This window comes from Lemur catta, chromosome 5 (assembly GCF_020740605.2).
Source record: "Lemur catta isolate mLemCat1 chromosome 5, mLemCat1.pri, whole genome shotgun sequence".
Classification (NCBI taxonomy): Eukaryota; Metazoa; Chordata; class Mammalia; order Primates; family Lemuridae; genus Lemur; species Lemur catta.
This window is the reverse complement of record NC_059132.1, coordinates 71206325-71229359: the sequence shown is the minus strand read 5'-3', so window position 1 is coordinate 71229359 and position 23035 is coordinate 71206325. Positions and strand designations below refer to the sequence as shown.

The window sequence follows — 23035 nt, the reverse complement described above, 5'->3', positions numbered from 1 at the left end:
AATGTGTTGTAAGCTGTTCCTCCCTGTACCCTTATTAGAGAAGTTTATACGTGTGAGCATATATTAATAACTTCTCATTTTGTCAAATGAAGAAGAGAGAAGCAAGATGGCTTCTTGCAATGCTATATGACTACTCAGAGAGCTGAAATTGCTATGGGTCTGTTATTTTATTGACTTTTGCAGAAATATATCTCCATAAAGTTAGACCTCGGTTGAGTTAGCTTGTGGACTCTCTATTTTTACTCTCAAATTCATGCTACAAAACCCAGAAGGATTAACCATCTTCCACATGTTCATCGTGCACATCCAGAAGCCAAAAGAAATAAAGAATAAAGCCCAAAAACAATATATGTACTTGTTTTATATTTTACTTGGAAAATATTCTAAAGAAACATCATTAGTGCCCAAGATTCCATGATTGAATTTGCTTCTTTGTGCTGTATGCCATTTAAAGTTTTGTATATTTTTATCTGCAATTCTGTGGCCACATTACAAGTAACCTTCTGAGTGCCAAGGGTCTTTATTAAGTGCTTTCTCTGGTTGAATTTTTTTTGTTTTTATAACAGGGAAGAGAATATGTCATGATGGTAAATTAGGCAACCAGATTTTAAGCCTGCTTCTGCAATTGACTGCTGTATGATCTGGTGTGGTGGCAATGATGGTGATGATGATGATGGCGTGCTAGTAGTAGTAGGGGAACTACTGCGTAGTTGTGGAATAATATTATTGATAATGATAAATTTAATAGCAATTCCATCTTTTGATTTCTTCCTATATGCAGGAAGCTCTACTACATGCTTTGCATGCATTAACTTATTTAATCCTGAAATCTCCCTGATAAGTAGACATTATTACCCTCATTTTGCAGATGAGGGAATTGAGGGTTAGAAAGATTAAGTAATCTGTACACATGACAGTTAATAGGTTGCAGAGGTATGGATCAAATGATCAAATCCAGGTTGTCTCTAAATACCTTGTTCCTTCTGGTATACACATTGTCTTCTCAAATCTCTTATGATCTGGGCTTTTGTTTTACTATTAATAAAATGAGGAGGTTAGGCTAATGAATAATTGCTAAGTTTTCCTATAACTAACACCCTTGTAGTCCATGTGCATTACAGTAGGGAACTGAGGTAACTAAATGGGTAAAGCCAGTTTGCCTGGGTTCAGATCTCGGGTTTACCATTTGCCAGACTAAGCACTCTGTACTTCTGTTTCCTTATCTGTAAACTTAAAATCTGTAATAACTCCTTCTATTTCATAAGTTGGTGGTGAGGACTGAAAGAGATAGTTTATGTACAGTGCCTTACACAGAGGAAGCACTCTATAAATGCTAACTTTATAAAGGGAGGATATTAAATGGAAAGCATGAATGTTCTAGAGTGTCATTCCCAACCTGACAACAGGGGCCTTCCTCTCTCCCTGCTGCCCTAGGGTTAACCTATGTGTGAGCTGCTGAAATGTCCGGAGTGGTTTCCTACCACCTAAAATGCCTTCGCATTTCCATTGACCTGGAAAATTTAGCTGAAAAAAAAAAGACTCACATGCATCAACCTTTTTAATAAGAATTTCTTCAGCAGTGGCCTTGATGACTTGAACCTAAAGTTTGTCAGAATATACGGACCCAGCAGTTTGGATGTATGCAAATGTTTCAGTGAGACTACGTGATCAGTTAACCCCCTGTACTCTGGTGGCTAGTTCTACCTTGTTGGGATAGAGTTGAGGGTCCTTTAATCATCTGTCATATGTCAATTTAGTGTCAGAATTTCTTCTAGAAAAAAAAAATTGCCTGAAACTTGTGCCTTTGTTTCCTTATCTTTAAAATGTGGCTAATACCACTACTCATTTAGTAAGGTGGATTTGAGTGTAATTGAGATAATCTATGTAAAGCACTTCAATTTGTGGATAGTATATTAAGTCTTCAGTAAGTATTTAACAGTATTATTGTTGTTCATTAACAGGTATGTAACTAACCCAAAATCTAGGGGCACCCGGGAACTAGTCTCTGAACAAAGTTGCATTCAATGAAGTATAGCCCAATACTCAAGAATAATTAAAAATAATTATGATATTTACATCTTTTCACAAAATGTGTTAAGGAAAATCTAATTTCCTTTTCTCTTGTGTATAATTCTTTCATATCCTGAATCTTTGATTCGGCAAAACTCTAAACAATTTCAAATTCTTTAGGGTGACCTGGTTTTCCAGGGACCTTTCCAGTTTGAGCACCGAAAGTCTCATGTTCCAGGAGCCTCTTCAGCCCCAGACAAACCGGGACAGTTGGCCACCCTGCTTTTAACTCTCTATCCCCAACTCCCTGAAGCCCTAGTCCATGTGGATTGTCTTCTCTGTTCATCTTTACATTTCTAGTAGCTTTGTCTCTCCCATCCTGGAGGAATGTGGAAGAACTCATTAATAAATTCTTTATTTTTGATCTTGCTATACTTGTGTTTCTGAGGACCTTAAGTCAGAGTGTGATAGAACTCTGTAGCTGAAAGTGACCTTAGATTGTATCTTACCATATTTTGAGAGATGACTGGAAGCAGCTCAGATAACCCTAAGAAGACGAGGAGGCAGGAAAACCTCGACCCACACACTAGGGTTATGCGGGTCCTGGCGGTACAAAGCCAGGTGTAAAGAAAAGTTCACCAGCTGTGGTAGCTGAGGCCACTGATGATGGGCAACAGGTGTTAGTTTTGATTTTGGGGAAGGACCAAAAACATACCGATGGGTCCAGTAGGTGGCAAAGAGCAAAGGAAAATCCAGACAGTGGTTTTCCATGTCAGACAGGGCAGGCAGGCAGCAGCAGGGGAACCAGCCATTACCTGGGCAGACTCTGGTTACAGAACAGCTCAGGGACAGCTGCCCAGGCAGGAAGCCATAGAACTGACATTCTGAAGGGGCCAGAATTTTAAGCAGGTTGCAGTCTGGGAGTCATGAAGCAATAAGGCAAAACCCCAATTATTTGAACTGGGACACAGATGGAAAGTACATCTAATAAAATGGCAGAAATCCATTGGTCAGACTCAGGGCAGAAAGTCAGGGTCAGAATATTGACGAGGATGACCTGATGCCAAGTGCCAGAGTCTTGGGCTTCGTCCCCCAAATCTAAATTTTTGCCTAACATCAGGATTGGCACCAGAGTAATGATTCCCAGTCTTTACTGTGGATATTAATCACCTGGAGCGTTTATAAAAATGAAGATTCTGAGGCTTCATTCTTACTGATTCTGATTCAGTAGATTTGTGGTTGCCCCAGGAATATACATTATTAACACTCCCCCTCCACCCCATCACATATTCTGCTAGGGTTGGCCTGTTTACAAAATTTTGAGAGTCAATGCACTAGAGCAGTGGTCCCCAACCTTTTTGGCACCAGGGACTGGGTTCGTGGAAGACAATTTTTCCATGGACTGGGGAGGCGGATGGTTTCAGGATGATTCAAGCACATTACATTTATTGTGTAGTCAGACCTCTCTGCTAATGATGATCTGTATTTGCAGCCTCTCCCCAGTGCTAGCATCACCGCCTCAGCTCCACCTCTGATCATCAGGAACTAGATTTTCATAAGGAGTGCGCAACCTAGATCCCTCGCACGTGCAGTTTACAGTGGGGCTCGCGCTCCTATGATAATCTAATGCCGCTGCTGATCTGACAGGAGGAGGAGGTGGAGCTTATGTGGTGATGCGGGCATGGGGAGCAGCTATAAATACAGACGAAGCTTCGCTGGCTCACCCACCACTTAACAGGCCACAAGACCAGTACTGGTCCGCAACCTGGGGGTGGGGGACCGCAGCATGAGAGGACCCAGGGGTGCCAGCTGCAGAGGCAGGGCCTGGCAGCCCCTCACATTTGTCCATCAGAATCCCAGGCCCAGAGCGAGGCCTGGAGCCCAAGTCTCTGGGTTTTGATTTGGTTGCTCTTTTGACGGGGTGAGGGGGTCCATTTCATGCCTAATCAGTATGTTTGGTTTCTTACACATTGTCTTAAATATCTGCTAAAGCAATATGCCTCTTTGTAAGGCACGTTCCTCTGTCTCTGTGATTCTTGGGATTTTGATTTGCTTCTAATAAGGAGGTTTCCTCACAGTTCTGAGTTTGGGGCACCACAAACGACATGGACACTCTTTCAACAAATTGTTCTTTAAAGCTAGCTGGAAATCTCCCAGTCAGTCTGACAGCCCCAACTCAAGCCAGATGCCCCCTGGAAATACGGACTTGGACCTTTCTAAACTTGGTTTGTTGATAGAGGGTTACTGGTCCAGCTGAACCAAAGTCAGGACAACTTGGCAAAGACCTATGTGCTCATTCTTCCTTTGAATAATCCTAAACGTGCACTCTGAATTCCCAGGTCCTGTATCTGAAACTTGCAGATTAAGGAATAAAGAGGGCCAAGTGTAGTTTTAATGACTGGCATTAAGAAAACCAGAGGGTTGGGCAGATTTAAGTTCAGAACAGTTCCAGTTTCTGATAGCTAATTCAGACATGTGTGTTCTTAATTTGGTTATAAAACTGGCCAATGACGCTGAGGTTTGAAAGGCAAGGAGCAATGCAGTGACATAGATGAAGATGTCAAATTCTCACCTGTAATAAGGAAAAGGCAACATGATTGGATTGAGTGAGCAGTTAGCATCCATCCAAGCCCCTGGGTCCACACGTTCTGAGAAACAGAGGGAAACATAGCTCCTGAGACCTCCCAGCCTTTCTAGAATGCAAAGAATTTTGGAGCAATACAGTACAGATTCCTAAGCTAAGTATTTCCAGTAAGAATAAATATTGTTCAAGATGTACAGCTTTGAAAACAATCTCTAGGTTCTAAAATTGTTATATGGTTTCCTTATAAGTTGAAAAATATGATAAGCCATTCTATTAAAACTTTATTATTAATATCTTCCAAAACCTGCTCCTACAAATATTCCAAGCACATGGTGGGAATAAAGTGTGTTAATCCTTGAATGCACTTAGGACATTTTCTCCACTTTTCTGTTATTCTCGTTTTCCTGTTCAGTAGGTGATTTTTGGAGATGAGCATTGCTTTTGGAATAGGCTACTAGATTGACTGAGGTCTTGGGAGAGCCATAGTCAGTAGGTCAGAGGGTGATTACAGGGAGGCTATGAATATTTCCTACAGATCAGCTTCTTTATTGAGAACAATAAGAGAATCCTGTATTTAAATTCTACTCCTGTAACTTGTTTTGTGCTATTAAACTGAAAGAAACCCCACATTTATTGAACCTGTCCTGGGCAAAGTGTGGAACTGGTGTCGAGGATGCAAAGAGACAAGCTAGTGACAGAATCTAGCAAGGAAAAAGGACATAGGCAGAGCCTAAAATAAGTTCTCTACTGGCAATATGAATAAAATGCTATGGAAGTTGAGAGGTATGAGGGACTCGTGTTGCTGGGAATTCACTAAAGAATGGGTTGAATTTTACTAGTTGGATTTATCTACCCAGCAGGTAAAAGCATGGTGTCCAGTAAAGTTTGGATACCTACAGGGACCCTTCACAGAGTACAGGAGGGAAAGCACCAGCTTGGTTCTTTTGGGGGTGGGGAGAGGGTTTGCAGATCAGGCCGCCTTGACAGTTGTATCAGCTAAAGGAAGGAAAGACAAGCCTTGGGCACCACGTGCAGAGTCGGGGCGAGAGCCTTGCCCAGCTGAACCGTGGCTCTGGCTCTGAGTTTGAGGCAAGAGTAGCAAAAGGGAGACTTTGCCTGGTGCTAAGCCACTCTGTGGAGTCCAGTCACAAGCCTCAGGCTGAGGATGGTCTGTACAGGATTTATGGCTGAAACATAAAGGCCTTGGCCACCTTCTGTTTTCAGTGTTCTTCCTCCTGTGCTTCCCACTTATGTTAGATTTTTTTCTCCTTTGTGGCTAATAATGAATGAATTAGAAGCTATAGTCTTTCTGCTCATGCAAAGATTGCCTTTATAGAGTATATATTCTGTATTTTAGCTTCCCAGACTGAGCCAGAATCCTGCCTGTCTGGATCTGAGACCAGCAGAGGCAAGCCCTCTAACACTGGGCTGAAAGAGATCATTCCTCAATCCGACAGTCTGTCCTTAGATCAACCCCTCGATGCACAGCCATTTTGGAGCAAGACACTGAGTTTAAGTAGAGCAGGTATAAAAGTCATTCCCGTATGCAGAAAAAGGAGAATTTAAACCAAGACAAGAGGAAAAATCAGGTCTCATATCCAATCAAGAGGAAAAAACTTAAAACACCAAATGCCATAAATAAGCAGGGAACAGCTTGATGAAAATGTGTATATGTTCTGTGCATTTGCATGTGTGTGCGTATGTGCAAGTGCGTATCTCTGTGTGAGTGCATGGGGTGAAGAGGTGATGTTGCAGGTAATGTGGCTAATATCGTGCAATGGTCAGAAAATTACCAGGTAATGAATGCTCCCAACCTAATGGATTATTTGTTTACCTGATGACAGCTTTCTTTATTAAGAATTATTAGGACATTAAAACAATGTTTTACCATTGTTAAGTGACACATTATACCTCAGTTCATAAGGTTTATTGTGCTTTACTATTCCTTATTGAATTCAATTGAACAAACTTTAATTAGGAGCCTACCACATGCTGGGCTCTGGACTCAGAGTGCACAAATAGGTAAGAGAGGCCATCCTGTAAAGAAATAAATGGCATCCAAATGTAGTGGAGGACAAAATTCATGTTTTAGGATAGGATGACTACTGTCACAAACAACTCCAAATCCTGGTGGCATAGTAGAAATAAAATTTATTTCTCGCTCGTGCAAAATTCAATGCTGATGCTCCTGAATGAACAGTTCTTCTGGCTGTCTTTCCTCCAAGCAATGACTCAGAGACTGGGGCTGCCTTGTGTCTCTGCCATCTTGTATTGTGATGGTCACCCCGGCGTCACCCAGCTGGTAGGTAGGGGGAGGAGCTCATGGAGGGTCTTACTCCTGATACTCAGTCATTTCCTCTGGGAAATGACACGTATCATTATGTCCACATTCCATCAGGCATAACCTGTTACATGGCTCCACCTAGATGCAAGGGGGCTGGAAAATTGCTAGGTGATTCTGAGAAAATGGATGTAGTGTTCACAAGGAAGCAGAGCAGTAATATCCGGTGGCCTCTAGCCATCTCTGCAACAGTGCAGTGGGGTAGAAAGGGAGATCTCTCCAGAGACATGTGCACACAGAGTCTGGACGGAGGAATGGTTCAGCTGTGGATGTGGGGGAAGACAGAGGGAAGCAGTCGAAGCAGCTTCATGACTATAGGGATAGAAATATGAAACACCATAGCAGTGGCAAGGAAGTGTCCTACTTTGTTAAAGCTGGGGCAGAAGAGTGAGGACAGAAGTGATGGAAAATGAGGCAGGACAGTTTTGTACCCACCATCTCCTGAGGAGAACTTGCATCCTCTACATAGGAGCTTAGAGCTAGTAAGATGTTATTTAACTAAGCCTGTGGTTTTAAACTTTGGCTTCACATTAAAATGATAAAGGAGGCTTTTTCTTAAAGTTCATTCCCAGGCCTCCTAAGCCACTTACATCAGAATCTGCAGAGAAGAATTGGGCATCTGTAATTTTTTTTAAAGCTCCATAGATGAATAGAATGTGTAACCTAGGTTGAGAATAATGGAGCTAAAGTTATTGTTAAAATGCAAACAAATATTTGATAGACTGTAGTTCAGGGGCTATGGAGAGAAGAAACATATAAATACTTAAAATAAGTTTTTTGGTTTTTTTGTTAAATCTCAGTCTAGCACAGGAAGCATGATCAATGATTGACATTGTCTGGAAACATAAATTTAATCAGTATCAAGAACACTTATGAGATGCCTATTTTGGGCTAGGCAATTTGAAAGAACAAGTCCTCTGCTCAAAATCATTCAAAGGCTGATACTTTTCTATTAAAGGAGGCAGGTTGCCTGACGGAACAGAAAGATAAGGGAATGTGGACTTAGACAGACCTGGATTTGAATTTCAGTTCACCGTTTTCTAGCTAAGTTATTTTCTAGAAAAGTTACCAAACTTCTAGGGAAGTTCCTAGAAACTTCCCAGAAAGTACTCTAACTTATTGGAGACTTTGTTTCCCTCTTTGTAAAATAACAATCACAAGTGCATGACACTGCCAGTTGCCTTGCTAATATGTGGTTGAGTGGCAATGTGCCCAGCTAAAAAGCTTGATTTCCCAGGCTCCCTTGAAGCCAGTGGTGGCCAAGTGACACATTTCTGATGAATGAGGAGTGAGCAAAGGCCAGAGTAGTAGCCTTGAGGTCAGAGAGGGCTTGGGGCTAGGCAGGCCCTATGGGGCTTTGAGGCTGCTTTAAGGCTTTGGATGTTACTCTGAGTGAAATGGCAGCCTGAGAAATGGCAGTGAGGGGGCCTGAGAGATGATCACACTGGATGCTGGGTTGAGAGTAGGCAGTGGAAGGATGAGGGTAGAGAAAGGGAGACCTGGTAGCAATTATAGTAATCAACATGAAAGATGACGGTGGCCCAGACTAGGAAGGTGAACTGTGGAGATGACCCAAGTTGTCAGATTCCGAATGTATGTTGGAAGGAGAGCCAACAGGATCTAAAGATGGACTAGATGGGGAAAGTGTGATTAATATCATTAAGAAAGAATCCCAATTTTCTGGCCTGATTAACTGCAAGGATAGGGTTGCTCTCAACTGAGATGAGGAAGGCTATAGATAAAGTGTGTTTTAGGGGGCAGGTCAGGAATTCAGCTCTGTGCATGTTGAATTTGATGCGTTTATTAGAAATCCAAGGGTAAATGTGAAGTAGACAGTTTTGTGTACAAATCTGGAATTGAAGAGAGAATTCTGTGCTGGAGATACAAATTTAGGATTCCAACATGTGTTTAAAACCATGAGGTTAGATGAGATTGCCAGTTAGCATAAATAAAGGAGAGACGTGTATACCCTGGATCAATCCACTGTTAAGAAATCAAGGAAAAGAGAAGGAACCAGAAAGGAGACTGAGAAGGGAGATCCAGTGAGGCGATCCAGTGAGGCAGGAGGAAAAGCAAGAGAGTATTGTCCTGGAAGCTGAGGGAAGGAGGGGATCAACTGTGTCAAACGCTGCTGACCAGTCACTCGGTGAAGTGTGGACAGAGAATGTACCACTGGGTCTAGCACCATGGAGGTCATGGGTGAGTGCAGGGAATGCATGTTGTTGGTGTGGTGGGAGATAATGCCTGCTAGGCCTTACAGGAAATGGAAGGGGAGGAATTAGAAACAGCAAGTAGACATGGTTCTTTTAAGGAGTTTTAAAGCAAAGACTTAAGATAGGTACTAGTGGGAAAGTTGAATAAGGGGCAAGAGAAAGTTATGTGTGTGCACTTAAAGATTAGAGAAATGACATCATCATAGTAGGCTGATGGGAATAACCCAGAGAGAGTACAAAAATTTGATGACATTGGAGAGAACAGAAATTGCTGGAGTAATCACTTTAAGTAGGATAGAGGGGACATAATCTAAAACACATGTAGAGGAGCGGAGGCTTTTTTTCCGTAAACCAACACAGTTGAGACACCCTGGTGGATATAGGAACATGATGCAAAGCCTATTAATTCAGGGTACATATAGGCTAGCTAGGGAAATAAGGACATTTGGACCCTGATGGCTCCTTAAAGCATGCCCCCCCATCCTCTTTGTTTCATGCATCATAAAGGTTCTTTGACTCATAGTGAGATGGACACAATATTATCCTCCTTCATTATCTGTATTAGACAGAATTCCACAGTGGTATGCATTTGTCAATTAAATTGACCAAACTAGGGGACTACCTTAATTAACCTATATTTTATGATTGGTTTATGACAGCTTCATCATGTTCTTTTAAACTTTCAACAAACATCTTCCCACTCCCTCTATAACTCCAGGCCCTTTGCTAAGTGCTGGGTTTGGAGAGATGAGAACTGAACTCTCTGTACTTATGCAGGTAATGAGATCCTGGAAGAAAGCAGTGGTGTTTACAGCAGCAAGGAGGGGGGCATTCTAAACAAAGATTTAGAAAGTAGAATCAGCACAAGTTGGTGATTGACTGGAAATGGAAAATTGGTGAGAATGAGTAGTTTAAATTTATTCTGAGAATGTTGTAAATACTAATTTCCAATTTCTATAATTATTAGATTGATAGCCATATATTATTTTTAATTTTGTTTGATTTCTTAAGTTAGTTTTATTTGTTTTCCTAGAAATTAATCAATTTCATATACATTTGTCATCTTTTTACCATAGAGATGTACATAATAATCATAACATTCATAAATATTCCATTTAGATTTTAAATTTTTATAAATATATTTGCATTTCTAATATTTATGCTGGTTCTCTTAGCTTTTCCAAAAATTTAGATACATTTAAAATTCACTTATTTTGTGTTATTTATCAATTATTATATTTTTGGTTTTCAATTGCATTAACATCTGCCCTTTTCTTTTTTCATATCTTTTTCAGTTCTGGAAACTATCTGATAATGACTTTGGTCTGCTCTAGACTCTTCTTTAAAAAATTAATAATCGTTCTTATGTTGGATCCCTGTTTTCTGTTCTCTGTGTCATTCATCTGTATAATTTTTTGTTTTCTTTCTTCTCTTCTAATGTAGATTTTAATGTCCCTAGCTGATTTTGTTTTTTTGGAGAAATATTTTATCTACTGCCCTTTAATAGTTGTTAAAGTTATTTCTTCATCTCATATTTTATTTCACATTGTGCATTTTTGAAAACATAGATTATATTTCTAACAAAGGTTTCTTGATAAAGGCATTATATTCTTATTCTCTTCCTCTATATCTTGCATGATATATTCTCCCTCTTTTCTATGGGAGAATCTTTTTCTCTTTAATTATCCCTGAATGAAGAACAGGTTATTTAGCAGTATTGGGAAGCTGTGCCTTGCAATCTCTGGCTATGTCCTGTCGCATATTCAATGTCTGGTTGGTATAAATTTCCATTACTTGCTCATTGGTTGGGCTGCCACAGAAGGGCATGGGAAGGGACCTGAAGCCCTTGTGCAGTCCAAGCTGGGGCACCTTTTCTTTTCCGGTTTTGTAGGAGCAGCTTCCTGTGTCCATTTTTCTGTTGGACGTCCAAATCAGCTATGTTGCATATTTGTGCTTAGTCTCCTTCCTTATGATGCAGCCATCCACATCCAGATATAAATGCCCACCCTTCAAATCTTGGAGGATCCTCACCCTACTCCTAGCTCTCTTTGATGTACCCATTTTACAAGCCTTTGGGCCCTTCAGCACAATTGTTTTGAATGTTGCTGGTTGCATTTGCAAAGGGCTTTCTAAGTAGTAACAGGAAAGGGTTCTTCAAACCTTCTGTTGTCAGACCTTGACCCTCTCTAAATTAGAGGCTTTTGAAAGAATCTCTTCTGTTGTTTCCAGGATCTCGTTTATTGATTTCTATGCTACATTCTCAAGAGGCTCTGTATTAGTTTTCTATTGCTGCCAAAAGAGGTTACTATAACCTTAGTGGCTTTAAAAAAACACATTTATTATCTTACAGTTCTGGAGGTCAGAAGTCAGACACAGATCTATCTCACGGGGCTAAAATTAAGACATTGGCAGGGCTGTGTTCCTTTCTGTAGGCTCTGGGTAGGATATATTTCCTTGCCTTTTCTGGCTTCTACAGGCTTGCTGCAGTTCTTGATGCATGTTTCCTTCTGCCATCTTCAAAACCAGCAAAGGTGAGTCAAGTCCTCCTCACATTGGGTCACTCTGCTGTCTTCTTCTTCCTCTCTTTCACTGGTAAGGATCCCACTGGGCTCACCTAGATAATCTGGGATAATCTGCCTATTTTAAGGTCACATAATTAGCAACCTTAATTCCACCTGCAAACTTAATTCCCATTTGCTATATAATGTAACATATTCACAGGTTCTAGGGATTAAGACATGGGCATCTTTGGGGGGACCATTAATCTACCTACCAAAGTCTCCATATCTTCTTCAACTGTGTTCTATCTACACGATATCTAGCAATACTTCCTTAACATTTCTGGCACCATCTTGATATTCTTCCCAACTTTCCATTACTGATGTTATTTTTTCTCTATTTTGTGTTCAGTGGGAGAGTTACGTAAATGTACTCAGGACACCATTTTTCCTGGAAGTGCAGATTGTATTTGTTATAGGAGGAATCATGTGACTTTCTTAAGATTTCCCATGATTACATTTACATATTGATTTAAATTTGTGGTTATTCAGGTTATATTTCTCTATTTCCCTTGCTTATGGCTTTCTCTTGCTCTTTCAGGAATTTCGCCTAAAGTTTCATTATTCAGAAATGCCCTTTCTCGTTGGCATTTCCAGCACAGGATGGATAAAAATAACTGATGGAACTAAATTTAGTCAGTTTTGATTCTCATATAAAGAAAAAATGGGCCAGGGAAGATGTCAGAAACTTCTCATCTCATAATTGAGTGTACTCAGGGCAAAGTTGTTCTATTTCTCCTGTACTGAGCACTAAAATCTGTTTATCAAACACTTTTCACACATGTTTTCCATTAGCTTTCAACTCTGGTGAATATTTGGCAGATATCATAGCTTCTAATGGTCCCTAAAGGAAACTATTGAAATTTTTCCAGCTCATTTTGCATCCATTTTATAGTGTGAAAACTATTTTTTTATTCTACTTTACATTGTGTTTTTAAAAATGTCAAGGGTTTAAATTTCTATGAAAAACCTCTTTGAATATTGTCTCATGAATTAGAATTCCCATGGACTTATTATTTTCTTTGACATTTTTACATTTTCAAATTTATGTGGCATTGTAATATTTACTTATTCTCTGGGGATGAGCTTTCCAGAGAAATTGGAAAGGTTTTGTTTGTTTGTTTTTACATTAAAAAATCCCTAGATCTCTTATGGTGATACCCCAGATCTCACCCTGTCTGCTTCATAGTTCAAAAACCCTGAAGAATAAGCTGGTCCAAATGGCACTACAGTAATATGTATGCGTAAAACAATATATGAGTCTGTGTCTTGATAACCAATAGACTGCAAGATTAATTTCTTTGTTTCCCCCTAAATAACATTTTATTAGAAATGGAGTCATTGTAACCTTTTCTTTCATGCACTTAATTACTGAGATTTTTGTTGGGCCCCACAATCTAAACACTATTCAGATCTACTCATGGTGTAAGCTTTCTGTGCTGACAGAACACCCCATGTGCTAACTTTGGGCTTGGGTCCCCTGATAGAAAGTCTGCTGGTAAAACTTGCTGAGCACCACCAGGCTTATCAACAGACTTCAGTGAGGAGTGTGGCATTTCAGTGACACTAAGCCAGGGACCAAGCTGTTCAGACATACCATTCATCACCTCCCTTCACAGGGCCTGGACAGGCATTTCTGCTTCTAATCAGTACATATATGGGCTTTGGAACAACAATAAAAAAAGTGCCTGCAAAGTAGGGCAGTCATTATACCTAGTGGTTGTTGTATTGGCCATGTACTAATTGGTTGCATTGAGATATATATTGCCTGAGAAAAACTGGGAATGGTTAGAGGCCAGGAAAGGCATGATGAGAAAGAGCTTCACAAATCCTTAGGTTTGGAGTTTCAGAGGAACCAATTGTTGGAGGGAAGGGCAGCCCAGCAGTAAAGAATTGAAATAGGCTCTGTGAATATCTGCTTTAATATTCCAAATAAACATGTAAACTAATAGCATTCTATGCAGACTATCAGATTGCTGAACCAAAGGGACCTCTTCCATCAAAGTCTGACTGAGTATGATCAGACCTCACTGTCTTCTTAAACCTGCTGGGTGAGGGAGGATATGGGGCAGTGAATCTGTCCCTGATTGCCACAAGATAGGTTGGTGTTGTGTATGGCAGTGGCCCAATTTCTAGGACTGGTTGTCGTAGCTCTCTTTGAAAGACAGGGTCTCCTAAATATCCAACATTAGGAATTGACTAAATAAAATATGGTTTGTAATTAAACGGATTATGAGAAAGTCATTCAAAAATCACATTCTCTAAGAATATTTAACTACGTGATAAAATACTCATTATTACCAAAAAGAGGTAAGCAACAGGAAGCAAAAATTATTAAAATGCACCAAAATGTCTTCAGTATTTATTTCTGGATGTTAGCATCATATTAAATTTTTCTTTTTAATGCTTTTTTTCTATTTCTTGAGTATTCTACAAGGAACATATGCTCTTATTATAATGAGGAAAAGTTATTTTTAACAAAAAAAGAAAAATATGCTTATAGCAAATATTCCATGTCTGGATCTACCAGTTCTAAATTATGTTGAATAAGATTTAGAGTTATATGAAGAATATTTAATGCTGAGATTTGGGCCATATTGGACAGGTAAAAGGTTGGTTGAATATATTTTTAGGGGAACTTAATTCTCATATTATCATTTTAGATGGCCATTTTAAAGATGAATATGAAAATAACTATCATTCTCAATATATGAAATATATAAAAAACAGGTTTAAATTTTATATTTTTCAGTGAAAAGATAAAAAATTAAGCTAGTGCAATGCTATGGTGTGAATATTTGTGTCCCTCCCCTCCCCCACATTTGTATGTTGAAACCAGATCTGTAATGCCAAAATATTAAGAGGTGGGCCTTTGGCAGGTGACTAAGTCATAAGGGCCATGAAAGAAGTTTGAGGGAACCTGTTTGCTCTTCTGCTCTGTGAGGATACAAAGAAAGCACCGTCTGTGAAGAATAGGCCCTCACCAGGCACCCGATCTGCTGATGCCTTGATCTTGAACTTTCCAGCCTCCAGAACTGTAAGCAATACATTTCTGTTATTTATAAATCACCTAGTCTAAGAAGATATTTTGTTATGTAACCTGAACAGACTAAAACATGCAATTATAATATTATAAAATTGTCACATTTTATTTGCATAAGGAGTGAATTTAAACTACATTTGTGCACAGGTAATTCTTTTGTAGAGGCTTTGTAAATCACAGCTAAATTTTATATGAAATGAGGTATTGTGGAAATTTGGCTATTTCACATACATATCACCTATTAAGTACTCAATAGTGTTCTCCTTAATGAATGAATAAATGTCTGTTCAATTTACTGCAGAACCATTATTGCCAGGGACGAAAGTCATTGTTTGTTTGCCCTTTGACTAAATGTAGCAAATAGAAAGCAGAGCTCACCAGTTTGCAATTTTGAGCTATGAGCATGTTATGTGAAATTATTCCATGCTCTATGATAGCCATGAAAATACTTTTTAGTGTTATCTCCAGGACATACAAAAATTTAGGAGGCAAGCTTTTTGAAATTCTTATTTTCTTTATAATACAGAGAAAAGGGACGGAGAAGTTAAAGACAATATATTATAGTTGAATAACAACCTAGGGAAGGCAATATGGGGGCAATGCTATAAAACAATGAATTAGGAATTGGATTATTTGGTGTCTCTCTCTGTTTTGTGATTAATTTGTGCCTGTTGGTTACTCAGTGTGTATTAGTTCTTTCAAGTATAAACTCAAAGTGTTGGTCTAAAATTAGTGGTTGTCAAATTACAGAGGCCCAGGAAAGCTACGGAGTCTGGCAATGGCAATGGATGGTAGGGTGAGGGGAGAAGCAGAGGTGCCTCTGAGCCACCCTCACCCCTTCTGATCAGATTGCCACCTTTTCTACTTCTTTTTACAAGCTTTAGTTTTTTTACAGCATCCAAAGCAAAGCCAACACACTCAGCACTGTCGTAGAATCATTTAGGTGGGAGAGGCATGGAACCACTTGTTCAAATGAGTGGGACTAAACCAACCTTTATTTTAATATTAATAGATACAATGATGTTCAGGAATTATCTTTAAAGGTATGTTTACGCTGTAGGATTGCAATTCATTTTTCAGTATGCTTTGTTCTGGAGGTGTGTTTTACTATTTTATATGGTTAGTTCCATGTTGGGATGAAATAGGAGTTGTCAAGTTGTGAGTGGTAAGTATTCCTAGGAAAGAATGGGATCTGTCCTGCAGGAGCTGCTGCATGAAAAAATAAAATACAATAAGATCTGATGGATAAAAAATAGTCCCCAATAGGGAACCAGAATATATGCATTCTGTTCTCATCACCCACTGGCTAGTGGAAGAGGGGCAGGGTAATCAGATTTTGTGCATTTCTCTTTTCCGGTCAGCCAAATGGAGCTAATACATGTAAACCATCAGTCTCCATTGGCGTCTTCCCGGAAGTCAACTAAAAGGGCTTCTCAGGTGGTATCTGAGGGAGATACAGTTTGTCTGTCTGTATTTAAAGGACTTTGATGGCCATCTTGGGGAACAGCTTCACTTGGCATTCTAATAAATGAGCCCCGATAACTTTAGGATTACTTTTCCTTACTCATAACTGAACTACTAGTAACTGTTGATTTTCCCCAAAGGATTATTTCCTTTGTGAGCCTGAGTGAGGGAGAAAGAAAGGGAGTGTGGCAATGGTTACATAAAAGGCTCTACCTCGGTGCTTTAAATAAAGTAAAGCATGAGAATTTTGATTCTAGCCTGTGGTGGCTAGTTGTTCTGAGATCTGGGAAGCCTGTGGAGACCTACGTCCATGACAGTAGGACGTCGTGACCACATTTGGCACCTTGATTCTGTCATATGAGTATCATCTTAAACAACATCTATGGGTATATTCAACATTAAATGTTCATGGAACTCTTCCTTTTGAAATATGAAAGAATATATTTTGTCCAAAGTACTGGTCTATCCTCACTTTTCATTGATTCTTTATTTGCAAATACAGATGTGCTAGTTTGCAAAGCAACAACATCTAGAAAAAGAAAGAGGAAATTCACTGATCTATACATGAGACCACTCTGGAAAGTGCTAAAGTAACATCTATGGTATAGGATGAAACTATGGAAAAGATGGAAAAGTGGCCAAATTTGTGGTTCATGAGATGATAACTGATTTTAAAAAGCATAGTGAACAGCATTATTGTGAGGTTGAAAGTCAAAGACATTTGCAGTCTCATCAGCAAGAGTAAGAAAAATGTACAAGCCTTCTTTGGTAGTGCTGACTGGCTTTCACGTTGCAAAAGGTAACACAGTACGAAACATGTTAAACTTGCAGTCAAGTCATGTTCTGCAAATCTGGTAGTGGCAGAGAATTTTAAAATCACTTGCTAAATGTTACACAGGAGAAGTGTTACATGAAAGAGCAGGCTTTCAATGCTGATGAGACTGGTTTGTTCAACGAACCTATATAATATACACAGTGTTCTGGTTGAGGAAAATACTGTGATCAGAGGCTGACAAAAACCTAACCCTGTGTTGCCCATAGGAGCAATGGTTCAGCCTTTACTAATTCAGTGAAGGATACTTTATAGAACGTAACTACCACAAATAATGAGAATGGTCTATATACAGTAAGTCCTCACTTAGTGTCTTCAACAGGTTCTTGGTAACCACAGGTATAAGCAAAATGAAGCATAATGAAACCAGTTTTACCAGGTTAATTGATATAAGCAGGAGTTAAGTTTCTATGGCATATTTCTGGTCACAAAAATATTACCAAAATTCTAAATCAAGACCACTTTAATATTAAATGTTAAAATAAATGTGAGCTATACCACATTTAAGGAAGATTAATAAAAACAAGATAATTATTTACCCAATGTTTTGTGAAACAGTGAGTGACAGTGGTCATAGTGGTGGTGGGTTCAATCAAGAAATAAAAGTTTGCAAAGCAAAAATTGTTTGCAAAACACCCTACCACCACGCAGTTCAAGAACAAGCTATCACAAAGATGGAGGGCTCAGGGAGCGCTTTCTGACCATGTCATTTATTGTCGTGCATTGTATAATTATTGTATACTCTACAACTTTTTATTTTACAATAATTTGTATTCACTAATTAATTCATTCATTCATTCATTTTCTAACCTGCTGATTCTAGCTCGGGGTTATGGGTGGCAGGAGCCGGGTGCAAGGCAGGTACCCAGGCTGGGGCACCGTCCCATCACGGGGTGCTCACGCACACACTCACTCACGCTGGGACCATGTAGACAGTTCACCTAACCTGCACAGCTTTGGGACGTGGGAGGAAAGGGAGGAAACCGGAGTCTCCAGAGAAAACCCAAGTAGACATGGGGAGAATGTGCAAACCCCACACCAGACGGTGCCCCCAGCCGCAAATTGATTTTCTTTTTCCTCATCAACATTATAATGAAACTATGTTGAATGAAATGATGTTATTCGAGGACTTTCTGTACTCACTAGGGAGAATGAGTGAACTCTAAACATCATTCAACCCTGTGGGAATGAGGACTCTGTCTTTCGACATATCTTTGGGCTTGTTTTCTTTCTCCTTATAATGGTGCTCTCATTTTCATGATGTTCTCAAAAAAATTCCCTATCAAGTAAGAGATTTTCCTATTAGAACCAACAGTCATGGAATCAAAGCACCTTGACCCCCTGTGCTGATATCACAATACTTTGGAATGAAACTATCATCTTCTCCAGGCAATGACCTTACAATCCTGAGTGCAGTGTTTGAGCAATGAGAGGGAGAGATGTGGTAGTGGCGCAAGCCCTCACTGTAGATTATTCCTTGACGTGGGAATCACGTAGCATCATCTTACTCAGCCGGTAGGTAAGTGTGTGTTAATGCCCAAGGCACTGCATGTGTCTTGTGCCATCCCTTCAGAAAGGAAGGAACTTCAATAAAAAACATAAAACTTGGATTAAAAGAAGCTTCCACAAAGAAGTATTCTTTAGGAGCACAGTTGCCAGGGTGGTTCTTCCTGAGGACCAGAATCTTGACTTTAATAGTCAGGGTGATTCTACCCAGTTGAGTATCTGCATGTCGCAACCCCGGAAGGGGTGCTTTAACTAAGAATTTTATAAAGATAGCAAAAGCTTATGATCTAGCCAGGGATGGGCAAAGAGGAGGCACTCAATACTTATTTACGAAATGTATAAAAAATAAATGATTGACAATCAACACTGTGGAATAATTATATGTATATGTACATAGACACAAACACACACACACATGCATAAACCAAATGACCAAGAATATGTGAATGTGCTGTAGAGTCTTGCTATAATTTCTAATTCTTTTTCCCTATGGAATTGGCCTGGAATACGGCCAAAAGAATGTATCTGATGTTGATCTGGTTTGAATTCTTCTTCTTGCATCATCCAAGTTCCTGCTGGAATGTAAGTTCCAAAAGGAGAGGCATTGTGTCTTGTTTTGTTCACTGATGTAGCCCAAGTATCTAGAACAGTGCCCGGCACACAGCAGATGGTCAATAAGTATTCGTTGAGTAAATGAATGAGTGCTTATCCTCTTCTCTGTGTGCCAGACTGTGGTCTCCCTCTGCTGTCTTCTTTCTAAGCTCAGGGCCTTCATCGCTGTTTTGCTAGCGTTGTCTACCTCCTGAACAAAGCCAGCCACATGATTTGCTTGACCACATGGGAATGTCTGTTGCTGTATTTTCTGCCTCTCTCTGATTGGAGTGCCATGACTGCATTTCTGGGTTTATTCTCTGTCATGATGTGGTAAAGAAAGAGGCATCTGAAAATCTCTTTAACTTGCACGTGTTCAATGTGGACAGTGTGTGGGGAGATATGAAGAAGAGCAGCTATGGGTTTTGACCAACAGCTGGAGGATGTGAGGATTAAACAGGTTTCTTATTTCCTACTGGTATGTGATTCCTTAAATGGAACATTCATGGCTGGGGAAGAACCTGTGTAGCCATGATGGGGAAGGGTACAACTTTAAAGATTGGGTACAGTTTTCTACCCCACTGGCTTTGCTCTCTAAAAAAGATATCACTTTAAGAGCTGGGAAACTTTTTAGAAAATATAATTTTCTAGGCACTGTACCCACTCACTAGTTCTGGGTGTAGCCCCAAAATCTGGATATTTATCCCCAGGTGATTGCAGTGAGAGAGAGGTTGTTGGAGTGGAGTAGGGTAGGGAAAGAAACTGAGAGAGAAAGAGGATAGCTGTTATATCTAGTAAAAACCTGCTGCCTTTTGTAAGAATGCTCCTATGAGACGTTTCATATTTCCAGTGTTGTATCTTTGTGCTCAGGAGTGCCATGGGGTTGTTGGAAGGCCAGGTGAGGCTATGCCCTGTTGATGGTGCAAGTTGGCCTCTCTGTTTCCCAAAGTTCAGATTCATTTGTATTTTTCTCTCTGCTTTATTCTGCAATATCATTCTGCTAGCAGCACTATGGGATTTTATTTGGCAATGTTTATTCATAAGGAATTAGACTTGAAATAAGCTAAGCAATAACGTTTTTAAAACTGTCAAACTCTATACACATTGGTATATTATTACATATACCAACATTATACATTATTACATACACCAGTATAATACACCAATAATTTGGTGTATTATTACTACTAATAAACAACTAGTAACTATTATTAGTGAATCTGGTGTGTTGTTTGAGAGATGCAGCTGCCCCGTCTGGACATGGTAAGCAGGAAGGCCTGGGTGTGGCTTGTGGACTAGGCTTGAGTGAATGCTATGTGAAATAAGTTGAGTTGGCTTACGCTTGGAATTCCTAGGACGATACATTTTTCACATTGCATCTTTGGCTATATTTTAAAAATGTTTTCCAGGATTATTACTTCTAAAATTTTTGAAATTTTGTATGTAATCCCTACAATCCTACACCCTAACAAACATGTTTTTCTAACAGATTTCTTTCTCCTTGTCCATATATGCACATATTTTACATAATTGTACTTATGGTACAGATAATTTTTTCTCAATTGTCTGTCTTTTCCTTTCCGCTAAACATTTTCCTTGTTGCTTTTAATTTTCATAGTTTTAATTATAATGACTACATATTATTTGCTATTTTATTTGATTATTCTATTATTAGATAGTTGGGTTGTTTCCAAATTCTGCTGTTATAAATATCCCTGGGATTAATGCGATAGCTTCATGTCAACAGCTCCCCCTCCCCCACCCATCTGAATTCTTTTCTTTAGCCAAACACTCACATGTGAGATTCTAGTTGCAAAAGATAGGAACATTTTCCAGGATCCTGATAACTATTAGAAAATCTTCTGTGCTTGGTTTCTTCATCCCTAAAACGAGGTTATAATAGTATCTAAAGTGCTCAGAACAGTGCACTCAGTACATGTTGGTGGCCACTGATGCCACCACAGCTGTGACTCCTACTATTATTATTACCTGGGGGAAGGTTGGCTTTATTTGCATGAATGGAAACAGATATCTTAATATAATTTTGATCATCAAAATGCTCATATGAATTTTTGCCTTCTCCTTTGTCTTTTCAAAAGGATTTAAAGGCTGTTTGGTACTCGCCCTTCCTCCTTAGTACTACAACTATCTTCTTAAAAGAATTGTCTTCTTAATGTCCTCGTATTCCTTGTCTTTTTCTCCTAGAAGCCATTTCCACCTGGGAAAGTAAAATATGTCTGTTATATATATTATATATATTCTTATATTGTATTTGGTGGTGATAAAGGTGAATTGAAAAAGAAATGTGCTCTGAAAACAAACACCATTGTTTCAGGCTCCGGTTTAGCGTCTATTTGGGACGAATGTAAAAATCTGACCTCTGGTGGCTGTGAGCTGCAGCTGCCGGCTAGAGGTACCAAGTCTGAAATGGGCGCACAGAAAAATGCACCCTCCAGTATGAGTGAAACTGGTGTAGGGCTGATTGTTTTTTTTCACTGTGATGATTGTTCCTTTTGTCAGTTAAGACACACTTGCTTTCTTCCTCACAAAGGAATTATAACTCAGTTCCTCAGAGTAAAAGGCTTTGAATAAGTATTCCAAAGGTTGTATTCTCCAAAAAATACTTTTCTAAAACTACCACCAACCACCACCATCACCTGATGATGCATATCTAGAAATTTCAGAGGGAAAAAATAGATTGCTAAATCTTATCAAAAGGGAACATCAGAGGGATGAAAATTCTATTTTTTTTGGTCTTTAAAACATATTTAAATGGAGATCTACCTTATCGCCTAATCAAATATTTTCAAAATTTGTACTTCCTAGGATTTAGGTGTTTTTTTTTAAAAACACCTAATTTCAGAAATGATTTTCAGATTTCATCAGATATTATTATTTATCATGTAATTAAGGAAACAAAATTAGATCTAAGAGGTTACAAGGGATTTATGAGAATATACATGGGATATTTTTATGTTTTTAATGGTTGTTTGAAATGATGTAAGAGTGATGCCCCTATGCTTAAACTTGAGAATAAATATTTATATTAAATTTTAATTATTTTGCTTCTATAAAAACCTATTTTCAAGGTGATTGAATGGATTGACAGAGCACAACTAAAAGTTAACAATTTGGTATTGTTTGTTTGGATTTATTTGTGCACAAAAGCTAGTTGAAAAGTGGAAGGATTTAGCTAATTCTCGATATATATTTGTTGCACACAAAAATCTAGAATATGAGGCAGTTGGCATTGAAAATGATAGGTTCTTCTATTATTTCTAGATGGACACATTCTCCTTTAGTCCTATCCTAAGCACATGCCAGTGTATATGTTATTGACTGTAGGCAGGAAGGGGACTTCTATCGACTTGTCCTTTGCAAATTGATTCATCAACCCTCCCAAGCATTTGTACTGTTGACCTTGACTTCAAATAAGTAGAATTAATGCTCTCATGCAAAATAAGCTCGAGATTTGAATGTGTCTCTCAATCTCTTCAAAAACAAAATTTTAAAGACTGATTAATTTTTAAAAGCTTACTAATGAGCTCTGTCATTTTGAATATACTAATTATAACTATAAATTATAGTTATAGATCATTTTTGAATTTGTGTATTTATTGCTAAAAAGTTCAGAAATACCAAAATATATGAAGAGGACAATAATAGCCCATTTAAAAATATTTTGATATCATAGTTCATTTTAAATGGAGCATGGTTTTCTTATCATTTCAGCAGAATTAATCAGCAAACATAAAGAGCTAATATTTACTGTGATAACTCTGCGTCAGAAACAGTTTTAAGTCTTTACATGTATTAACTAATGTAATGCTCACAACAATCCCACAAAGTAATTACTATTATTATCCCTAATTGTACAGTTGAAAAAATCTATA

The 23035-nt window shown here is 38.8% G+C and overlaps 1 long non-coding RNA gene across 1 annotated transcript in view; it reads left to right on the top strand.

The window, feature by feature from the left end:
• Positions 1 to 14622, top strand: part of LOC123637683 — a 99578-nt gene extending 84956 nt beyond the window's left edge. Inside the window, exon 5 of the long non-coding RNA XR_006735021.1 lies at positions 14586 to 14622. This is a non-coding gene — a long non-coding RNA (uncharacterized LOC123637683). The remainder of the gene's footprint in view (positions 1 to 14585) is intronic.
• Positions 14623 to 23035: the final 8413 nt, after the last annotated feature.